This window comes from Pezoporus occidentalis, unplaced genomic scaffold (genome assembly GCF_034315485.1).
Source record: "Pezoporus occidentalis ecotype Australia unplaced genomic scaffold, CSIRO_AGI_Poc_V1 ctg59, whole genome shotgun sequence".
Lineage (NCBI taxonomy): Eukaryota > Metazoa > Chordata > Aves > Psittaciformes > Psittacidae > Pezoporus > Pezoporus occidentalis.
Window position 1 is genome coordinate 5105270 of NW_026915932.1, and position 11395 is coordinate 5116664.

Consider the following 11395-nt stretch of genomic DNA (forward strand, 5'->3'; position numbering starts at 1 on the left):
GAGGAGAGAAACACAGGAGAAGACACTTGAACAGCTTGAGAGCACAGTGTATGTGCTCAGTAGAACTCGGTTTAAAAAATCTTTTTATTACAAGAATCTGTGTGGTCACAGATGCTTATCTGTGCAATTCTAAGTGGTCCCCTAAGGATTTTTTGAAGGCTGTTCTGCTGCTTCAAGTTCAGACAGCGGTGTTTTGATTTTACTTTGTGCTTAATGTCAACCCTTTTAGAGCAGGGAAAGTCTTATGAAAGTCAGAAAAAATATTTTCAACTATATGGTAGGAAAAGTCCTTAGGATTGTGCATGGCCTTATGAAAAACCATAGTCCCTTTTTTCTTATTTGAGCAACAGCCATAAACTCTAGTGAAAGGATAATTCAGATTACCAGATGCCAAAAGGATTTAGTCTGAAATGAGTTGTTTAAAAACAAGAAAAAAAAGTGTACCGAACCCAGAACTGCTTGACTCAAACTGCTCACAAACTTAAGAGAGGGTGAAAGAAGGATGTTTTCTTTAGTTAATAGGGATCTTAATCAGCTAGTTGTCTCAAGAAAGTGATTTATTATGTATGACTTGACCCAAAAGAAGGGGAAATCTTATTTCTAGGAAACAGAAGAGTATATATGTCACAGTGGGATTTTATCTCTCTTGGTATTACAGAAATGAAGTTAGAAGATGCTCTTTTATTTTTTTTTTCCAGAGTTTACAATTCTAGCATTAAATATGGAAATTTTCTATATGATTAATAATGGCGATCATATTTTGACTATTCAAGATATCCATTGTTGGGAATTTATATCCTGGGCTTAGATTTTAAATGAGCCTTGTGGCATTTTCCCCCTACTACTAAACTGCTGTTGAAGAGCAACTCAAGTTAATAGAGGACATGCTAAAATAGAAAAGAAAGAACTGCAGCTGAAGAATTATGTCTAAATTAATTTTAGGAATTAAATTTGCTCTTGCCAGGAATATGTGTCATAGTACATCTCGCATATAATTTTTAGCTTATTTTAATATTTACATGTATATATAATTTTCATATAATGTATCATCTATGTATTTATCACTTTTAGCTGACAGCCCCCTTAGTCACCAAAGGCTTTAAAAAGAGACTGAGTAGGTCTGCTTTCAAGTGAATATGCTAAAAGAAACCAAAACCTTTCTGTCTTTAAAGTATGATGGTATTAGCACACAAAATTTCAAACTAAAGCAGGACAGTTCTCTGCAGAGAATGCTGAGGCTTATCAATGGACCCTGATTAAAAGGTTTGCAAATAATCTCCTGTGCAGTGTGCCTTACAGGGTGAATTCCTTAATTTTGCCTTCCATTTGGGCAACTTTAGCAGCCTTCTAATCTGAATGTAATTGACATTGCTCCCCACTAGGTTCCTACAGAAACACTCTTTATTTCTAGGTCTGGTTCTGAGCCTTTTCCCTGCTGCAAGTAAACCCTTTTGTTCATTTCCACCTTCTTGCCTGCTGTTCCCTGCTGGCTGTGGGTCTGCCCACCCTCTGCTTTAGAGCTGCTCCTCCAGAAAGGTCAGTGCTTCTCCAGGAAGCTCCCCTCTCCTCACAGCAGGCTGCAGCCAAAATAAGGGAAAGCATAGTCTACCACTCTGCTCTCTATACCGTATAGATAGTAATACCCCATGAATAGAATCTCTGCGTAAACCAGAAGCAAATTAGAAAAAGAAATACAGTCTTAGTCCCATCATTGCCTCTTCAGTGTTATTTTTCCACCTGTATGTTTAATCACAGGGTGAGAAATCTGCTGCAAATGTAATTAAAATGGAAATACAACAATGGTAATGATAAGACTACTCACAGCTTTGTACATAAATGCAGTGCAGGAAATTCCAATTAAATGATGATTCTTGCACAAAGATAGAAACTTTTTCAAAGTCAGTGGTTGAGGATTGCAAATGAAGTTCTGTCTTTCCACTATAGAAATGGCACTAATGGAAAAATGTGAATACCCACTGGCTTCCCCTAAATTAGAATTTCTTAGGTCTGTGTTCAAGAACACTGTTTAACAATAACTGCTGGCAGTTCCTTATGCAACATAAACAAATCTTCCTCCCATCTAAATAGAGTTTCCAATTTATGACTTATCTCCCATGTTTACTTAAGGACATGTACATGTAAATTGGCATAGGTAGATAAGATAAATTGGGTTTGTATCTTGGTAATTTGAATTCTTAATGATTAAGAGGCCTAATTTATTATAAGAAATTTAAATTAAGCCTTCTTCTAAGAATGTATTTAAATACAGAATGCATATTTACAAGACGTGTATTATAGCTGCCCTACCTAGAATTCACTGTGGGTTTTGATGCAATGACTAACAGAAAAATCTGCTCTCACTGAGATCATCTCAACCATTTTGAGAATTACCAGAGGGGAGGGAACAGATATAATTGTATTTCTCAGGCAGAGTTAAGGCAGATGCTTAGTATTTTCTGGTGCAGTATTTCAACACTGTTCTGGGCAGTATTTAATGGATTTGAGAAATCTGCTGTATAGCATACATTGTGTTAATACGAATTCATTGCCTGCTGTTTTCTGAAGCAATCTATGCAAATAACTATTTCCTCTTTGGTGATTTCAGTGTTTTAAATGTGTTTCTCTATTTTTCTGCTGATTACACAGGGCAACAGCAATCATTCTTCACAAGTCTTGGTTGATAACCTTTAATAACCTTGTTAATAACCTTTTTCTATGTGCCAAATTTCAGTAGTCCCACTTGACATGGAGTGGAAGGATAGATAGTAGCACTACAGCAGCCTTAACACTGTAAGTGTCTTCACCTATAGACAGTGACCAACTAAGCATTTAAACACATACTAAGCAAAGAACATACAGCTCTAGTCTTCATTAGCACATATGAAGTATGGTTCCTTCGTCAGCTTCATACATCATCTTCCACAAAGGGAAACTGAACTCTGATTTCTACTGGAAATCACAACCAGATTTGCTCCTTAGGATGTTTGTAAGCACTTTGTTTTATTTGGATTATAGAATTACTGGGAGGGGGGAGGAAATCAATCCATTTCTGTGGCCCTAAATTTGTTAACGAATAGGTCTCTTGGATATAATCAATATGTCTTCAGACCGAATGTTAGAATGTGCAGTTACGTTTTCACAAATCTATGCAGATGGGTTTTTATATATAAATCATCTTCTGTTTCTTCTGATAGCAAACAATTTAGCAAATAAATAAAAAATGAAGATTGGCATCATAACAACAAAGTACCCATTACAATTAAAGCATCAGAGAACTGCAATAAAAAGGATGCAGAAATTTTCAGTCTGTTTTTAATACTCAGGTTTCTCTGTAGTTTAAGATTTTCTCATAGGCTCTGTGATCATAACAGACCACATTTTGACAGTTTTCTTTATTTTTTTTAGTCTTCCTCTTAGTCAGATACTTCCATTCCTGTATGGGAAGTATCCATTCCTATATGGGTAGTATCTCCCCCTGCTCAGGGGAGCAGCATGGAGAGAAGACACAGCAGTTTTACTTACTACATGAGCACTTGAGTGCTCACTTGGCTTTTTGTTGGCTTTACCTGCAGTATGAATCTGAAAAATACCTTCCCTGAGCCACTATGTATTTAAAAATGTGTATTTTACCACCATGTGGTAGAAACTGTTGTTGCCTTTAAAGTATATAGAGATCAGTTGAATATACTGGTTTAAGTACGGTTTTCTTTCAAAGGATTGCATCTGGCAGTAGGAGGTAGAATGAACATTTTTAGATTGTATTATGATTAGGGAGCAGTGGAGAGGGAGGCCTGTTGCATGTGCTTGTTGCAACATGGGAGAAATTGGAACCCACAATTTAAAAATAATTCTGAACTTTTATTGGTGGCACTTTTGGGGAAATCCAGTAGTATTTACTGGGAATGAAACCTGCAGGAGCATGCAGAAACAAATGAAATGGGCATACGAATCATGTGATCCTCTTTTATATTATTCCTACAGTATTTGTTCATAAAACTATATTTTAGACTACAAAGTGTATTTACTGCTCTTTTAAAACCACAGATAGTTAAAAATCAACAAAAATCAGTTGCAAAGAGGTTCTAATTTTGTTGAAAATGATTTAATAACTTGCTGTAAGGCAAGTTAGTAAAAACTTATGAAAAAAAAAATCCGTAACAAGTCAGTCTGAAAATAACGTTGGAATTTCCCACACATTGGGACCAGAAAAAAATGCTGACTGCCATTTTCCATTTTCAAAAGTTCTCTTTTTTTTCCAACTTCCTCTTTAGAAATCAGATAAATAAACAGATTGCGTAACATAAAAAGTTGACATTATCTCAATTTGTGAGCTTTGTGAGGGCATTCCACAATTGTGCTTACTGTAGGGATGCTCCCTACAAATGAATCTGTTAAGAACAGATGGACATAGGACTCCATGAAAAAATCCTGAACATCTTCAATATCATTTGTGTTAATGAGAGATGAAGGTGGTTAGCTCTTACGGTGTGGCAGGAATATTGATAAAGAGTTAGTAAATAACATCAGATGAATATATTACTCAAGCGCTGTTCCTGTATACCAGCTGGTTAAGTATAACTTCAGTTTGATGCCACAGTTACTAAAGTGTATGTATGTAACACACACTATTTGGATTAGGAAGTAAATAAAATATATCCTAAAGAAGTAGGTTACAATGTATTTTTTAACAGCTAAAGGAGGTCCACATGGCAATGGTTTATATAATACAGTGGACTTTGTGCTAAATAGTACATAAAAGCTAGCTCACTGTAATTTTTTTTTAGGTAATGTATGCCCAGAAGGACTAATAATAGGCCTTATGAGTCACAAGCATTCATAAAGTAAGCCACCAGAGTTTTAAAAGCATAACAGTTGGGATCAAGTTTATTTGAAGTGAAGAAGTAAATTAATATGTTTTAAAAAATAGTGACTCTTAAAAACACTATGATAATATGCTTCTAAATTTTTAAGATCCTTTATTCTATGCAAAACCAGCATGTTAATTATTGGATTAGCAAAAATGCCTTTCAAGACCAAACTTGAACCCATCTTCTTGGTTTTGAAACACATTTGGAATGCTTGATTCCCTCACAGTGGTCCCAAGGGAAAATGTGTTAGCCTCACCAGTGTTTGTTTACTCAAGAAGGCATAGTTTAGGCATAGCATTTGGTTTTTAGTGAAGAGCTGCTTTTTACTTTAGTTATCCAGCTGGCTTGCTACACATACAATTAAATGATTTGTTCAAGATCACGAAGGGAATCAGTGGCTCAAGTGGGAGAAGAAAGTTGGACGGGGAAAAATGAAAATACTAGTTCCCATCATGGCACAATTTCTCAGTAGTATTTAAGTAAATTAGAGGGGCAGCTTATTGTATTTCACAGTCATCTGCACAACTCCCAGCATTGTATAGACTAAATTTACATCAGTAGGGAAATGTAGATGCAGACAGAAAACTGAAGGGGGGGTGGGGGGAGGGGAAACAAACAAAACCCAACCAAAACCTCAAAACAAACAATACCCCCCCAAACTAAACACCCCCTCCCCAAAAAAGACTCAAAACAACGACAAAAAACAAACGAAAAACAAAACAAAAATACAACACACCACCCCAAGAAAAGCCCCACCTGCTTTCATGACAGGTATCTAAGCAGACATTCCAGATAAAGAACAGAAAAAATTAAATGAAAATTTGTCTTCCAAAGCTTTTTTGTTTTGTAGGTATCACTTTTAGGGGAAGAGTTGAGCTGTGTAACGAGTCTGTCATGCTTGTCTTTAGCCATTTATTAACCAGCCTATATGAATAGTAAATCTAGGATTTTTCTGATTTACAAAGTTCCTTTGTCTTCTTTTTTTTTCCCCTTAATTATCTTTCCCTTTTCCCATGTCAGTATTGTCATGAGACCCGTCGTGTTGGTATGATACTCTTTCTTTCATCAATAAGATTAGATTACTGCAAATGACTTTTGTCTGTTGCATGCATTGATTACTGATAAAAGTCATAAATTGTTGACATCTATGATAACAGAAGGTAATGATATGGACATTGGCTCAAAATTGGCAGCACAAAATTTGGTGGTTAAAGGAGTAGTGACATTTAGCATTTTCCAGTGTAGTTTTGGGGCAGGACATGCTGTTCCAGCAAGGACAAAGACTCCTGTGATTGCTTTCTACTCTCCTTCCAAACCTACCTCACTTCTCCAGGCCTTTAATTCCCTCCAACATAAATTTTTCAACAGTTTTCTATCCTTGTAGGCTCTTCATTTCAGCCTCAGTCTCCTGGCTTAGCCAGTGCTGGCTTTCTCCTTGGCTTGCTGCCCGAGTCCCCTGCTGAACTCAGGATGTGGTTCTGCCAATCTAATTGTGGGCTGCTACTGAAAGGGGTAGTCCCATTCCTCCTACTGTCTGCCTTGGTCTCCCTTGTGAGCTGAGTGAAGAGAACTAAAGTTGTACGATTTGTTTCCTTTCCGTTCAGCTCTCTGAATCAGGTCATCCTGGGGTAAAATGAACACCAATGCAAAAAATCACAGCCAGGGTTGGAAAGGATAGTGGAATAGGGAGGGGAGACACCATCTCTTCCAGCAGCACTTCACAGTTAATGTGAGTTTTATCAGTAAACTTCATTTTCAGCTCCAAACTGCTCACTCTGCCTTTTCCTGTTCTTCATCTTCCCCCTTTAGCCCCTCTTTCTAATGGCTTCCTATTTGCTCCCACCCGTACCAGTTTAATAATAACCCCATCCCAGTTACCCGTCAGCTGATGCCAGCTGTCTTGCCCAGCTCCTTTTTTAGTTTAAGTCCTTGCACTTCACTTGTCTTTTGTAGACAGACCTAGTCAGTAGCAGTGCCTGTGGTCCCTTGCTCAATTGCTGTTTACTAAGTATTAGCTTGAAATGGGAGAAAAATACTTCAGCAGTTAAGACAGATACCTTAGTTTTACAAACTCTTCTCAAAACAGCTTTATTTAAGAATCTCTTGTCATTGAAAAACATCTGAAACTTTACTCTGACTGCATGTTGTTAGAAAAATGGATACAACCCCTAAGAGTTATGAAGTGAAAGTCCTACAAACTGAGCTTTCCTCACTTCAAGTCCTTTGTATTAAAAGTAAGCAGTGAAACAGTTTTCAACAATAGGTAGAGGCTCTTTTTCCTACTGTAAACAAATGCTGAATATCTGGACAAAAGTCTCCTCTGCATAATGCAAGTCAGATCCCATTGACTTAACAGGAGTTGTCATGCTATATATGAGAGCAGAATCTTGTCTCTGTGAATAAAGGAGTTTTTTCAAGAGTGAGGGGGCTCTGCACAATGAATGCATTTTTAGCAGCCCTTTCTGATTCACTGGCAAACTACCAAACACGAGAACTGTTTCTGTAGTCTTTCTCCTCTCACAATGACAGACATTTTCTTTTTCATTTTTAATGGGAAGTCTTTTGTATTTTTTTTTCTTATGCAAATGTGTCTTATGTTTCTTGGTATTTTGTACAATGCAGCAGAAAGTATTTCTCAGTCATAATATTTGTGAAGTTGGTCCTTCCTGAGTTTATTGTGTATCTTCTAATACCAGTTTAAAACTTAGCTGAGGATAAAGAAGCAGATTTGAGTCTAACTTACACATACATCTCTCACAATTCAAAAGCTCCTTTTAAACTAGACTGGGCAAACCCCTGTGGAAGTTACAGCAGCCCCAGGAAGCTACCCAGCTGGTGCCAAAATTGTATCTTGCTGTGATCCACCCTAGACCCAAACTAGAAAAGAAGGGAGTGGCTTTCTAGTCTTCAGGAATCCTCCAATGGGCCAAAATGAGATTCCCTTTAGCCACACAGAAGAAATACAGCTTGGGCTAAAGAACTGCCCTCTTTAGAGCTTCTGTACTGGAAACTACAGCAATCTTGCCTCCTATCTTACTTTATTTTTCTCCCCAAGAGTCCTGCATGACAATTTTTAAAAGGAATTTAGCAGATATGCAGTTACCATATTAAAAGTTTGGGGGGGGAGGGGGGTGTTGTGTGGTTTACATTTTTATCAACGTCATACAGTATTTTCTTTATAGTAAGTCAAGGTTATTTTCTTCCTGTTGTGTTTTGGAAAACACATATTACCACTAACACCACTACAAAGATCAGCTGTGCAGATAGAAATGCATTTCCAGAGAAACAGGAAATTGTAAACTGAGGACCATTCCCGGTGCTCAAAGTCTGTAAGGTGATGAGCCCAACCTGACAACCATCAGACATCCATATTCAGAACCACCAGTGTCACTCGTTCATTTCTCTGAGTGGAACCAACTGAAGTATTTCAGCAACCATCTGACCAAACATGGGCAAAGTCCCTGTGGATGGCAGAAACAATTGTTCTTGCTTTTTGGATGGTGTCAGTAAGTGGAGAATATTGCTTCTGACCCAGAATGTCACACTGCAATGTTATTTGAGGGTAAGCAAAGTCTTGCTGTCTACCTGCATGTAATTGGATTTCATCCAAAGAGGAATCAAAACCCATCTTAAAAGGTGTTTCTAATCTCATGTTTAAAACCCTAGCAGAGGTGTATTCACTATCTCTCCTCATATAAACTATTTAAATATTTAATTGCCCTCACAGTCAGGGAATGTCAACATTAGGTTTGTCTAGCTACAGTTTCCAGCAAATGGATACCACTGCCTTTGTCAATGAGGTAGAAAAGGTCATGCTATCAAGATCTCTCTTCTATACTTCAGTACCTATTCAAAGTAATACAGTCTCTTGTAAGTTTTTCTTTTTTCTTTCAGAAGCTGAAATGTAGAAGCTTCATATTGGAAGATAGCTTGTTTTCTGCTCCCTGGATCATTTTTCAGTACTCTTATGAACTATCACTAATATTTATATGTTCCCGCTAGTGTAAACATCAAAAGTGGATGCAGAGTTTTTTGTAGCGTTTCTTCACCAGTGTGCACACAGAGACCTTCTTTGTAGAAGAGCAGTTCTTATGCACACTGGATTGAATTAGTTCTTTTTGCCATAGCATTGTGTATGCTTTGCTGAACAAATGAACACATCAGTCATTCTATCGTTTCTAAATATCACCACCAAAGACTTTATACAACCCCCTAGACTGCCAACACAAAATACCTTCAGCTTAGGAATCAGCATCTTGAAGGATGCCACTGGAAACACATTGACTCACTGACATCTTGCCACTGACAATTACATTTTGAAATGTCATGGGGCCAGTTTTTAGGCAAGTTATTTCTGTGTTCATCAGGTGTTTTGAATCAAAACGTCTTGTGGCACTAAATCAATAGCTTAGAGAAATCCAAGTTTCTAATGGAACTGTGATTAGTTTTATCAGCCAAACATTTAATTATTTAAAAATGTGAAGATGTTTGTTCCTGCTCATGAGGGCCCTGAGTGCACTAAATCGGCATTAATTGCCCTGACCAGTCTGACTGCGCTCTTGCCCTGCATGGTCCTGGAGCCCCATTTTGCTTGACTGGGCATCACCAGATATGTGTCTCCAGCCCTGGCTATGCCTACGCCTGGACATGGTTCCTGCCGATTTGGACCCTGGCTCCAGGGCTCAGGTCCAGGCATGGGCTCTTGTCTGCCCCCCAGGCCTGCCCCATTCCCTAGCTGGGGGCAGTGGGATGGGCTCTGCTGGCCATGTCCTGCTGCACTCACCCTGAGGGATCCCTGTGGATCCCAGTCCCAAGGGAGCTGCTGGCCTGCACTGTGTACTGACAACGTCCTGCGTTAAAAGGAATGCAGGTTGGGAAGGGATGTTGGCTGTCAAATACTGCACTGTAATTGCAGCTAATCCTATAGCAGATCATGCTGTTGGCATTCATTGCTCTTTATTAACTGAATATGGATGGACCTTTCCATTTTTTTACCTGTGAGCAGTGTCTAGCCAATGGTTTTCTATGTTCATGAGTTAAAATATTTACTCTTTTGCAACCTGGAAATGTTTGATTTTCAGTGGGGATGATGATCCACACTCTATCAAAGTCAGGCTCAGCTGTCTGAAATCACTGATTTTGGAAACTAGTGTAACAGTTACGGTAGTCAAACTGAGCCTCTGGACTCACTAAAGCCGAGCACAAAAAGATTCCTGTGTTTTATGATGAGCAGACTGAAGAGTTACAGTGGTTGCTGAATAATACTAGTTCGTCTAATACTTTGATTGACATCTCCTTTGATGTTTTAAAAATATGAATATGTTTAAATGTTGACATTTCATTGCATAACATAGGGAATGGTTGTTCCTTGGAGGCAATCTGATTTTTTTATCTGTATTAACTCTTGCATCTAGTAAACTTTAATGTTGAATCAGTATGGCGCCCCATCCAAAAAGATGGCTATAGGCACATTTTGCTGACCTATTACTCCTTAACTGTGGAGGGAACCTATTTGGATAAACTGGGAAAAATAATTCAGCAAAGCAGTTGCTAGAAATGAGTGACATGCAGTGTTTTTCTTGGTGACATTTAGAAGAATAAAGAAACATGGAGATAGCTTATTTTAGGCCTGAAATGGAATATATTAGCTGACTGATGTGACACAGTAATGAGCGAGTGACATTTTCTGATGTAATTTTAGAGAAAATAGAATGATTTAAAAGATGCACTGTAACAGAAGAGGCTATTGGAATCAGACATTCAGGAGGAAAATAGGTTTATTCTATTTTATGCTTCACATTTACTGCTGTCTGGCATGAATAATGCTGCAACCATCATAAAGATTTAAACTAACCATGCTGATAAATAGTTAATTCCTCTTGTTTGAAATATCCCTTGTATTGTTGCTTTTATGTTTTTAAGATGTAGATTGTTTTAGCTTTTTCACTCAGGTTTGGTCTCGGGCTTATTTAGTGGCTATTTTAAGAACTGCTTTGATGTAGTAGCTGTTACACTTGAGTTTTGCAAAGTCCCTAATTAATGGTTCATTTTTTACATTGGCTGAGCAATATATGACGGTGAATACGTCAGAGCTGACCCACAAGGGCTGCTGATGTGCAGAGGCTGGCGCTGCTCTGTTTAGTGTTGGAGAGAGGGGCTTTAAGGGAATAAGCTCTTGATCCATACCAGAGAATAAATGGAGACTGTTCCTCTCTGTCAGACCGACAGATGGAGAATGATGTGGTCTTTTTGGTCTTACTTTGACCTCTGCAAGTGTGATAGAAAATGAGTTTTTCAGGTCTTATGCTCAAACAAGTCATGTTCTCAATACCCTTACGGAACTGTTACCCATGCGTGTTACCAGGGGCTTCAGCACGGTGGCACAATTACAGGGAGTTCCGAGATGGGAATTAACACTTGCTAACCATTCTGTCTTCTGGTGCGCTTTTAATACGGTTGTGCTTCAGTCACAGCTGCTGCGGGGCATCACCTCCCCGACTGCGCCGGCACCCCCCGGTCAGCGCGGC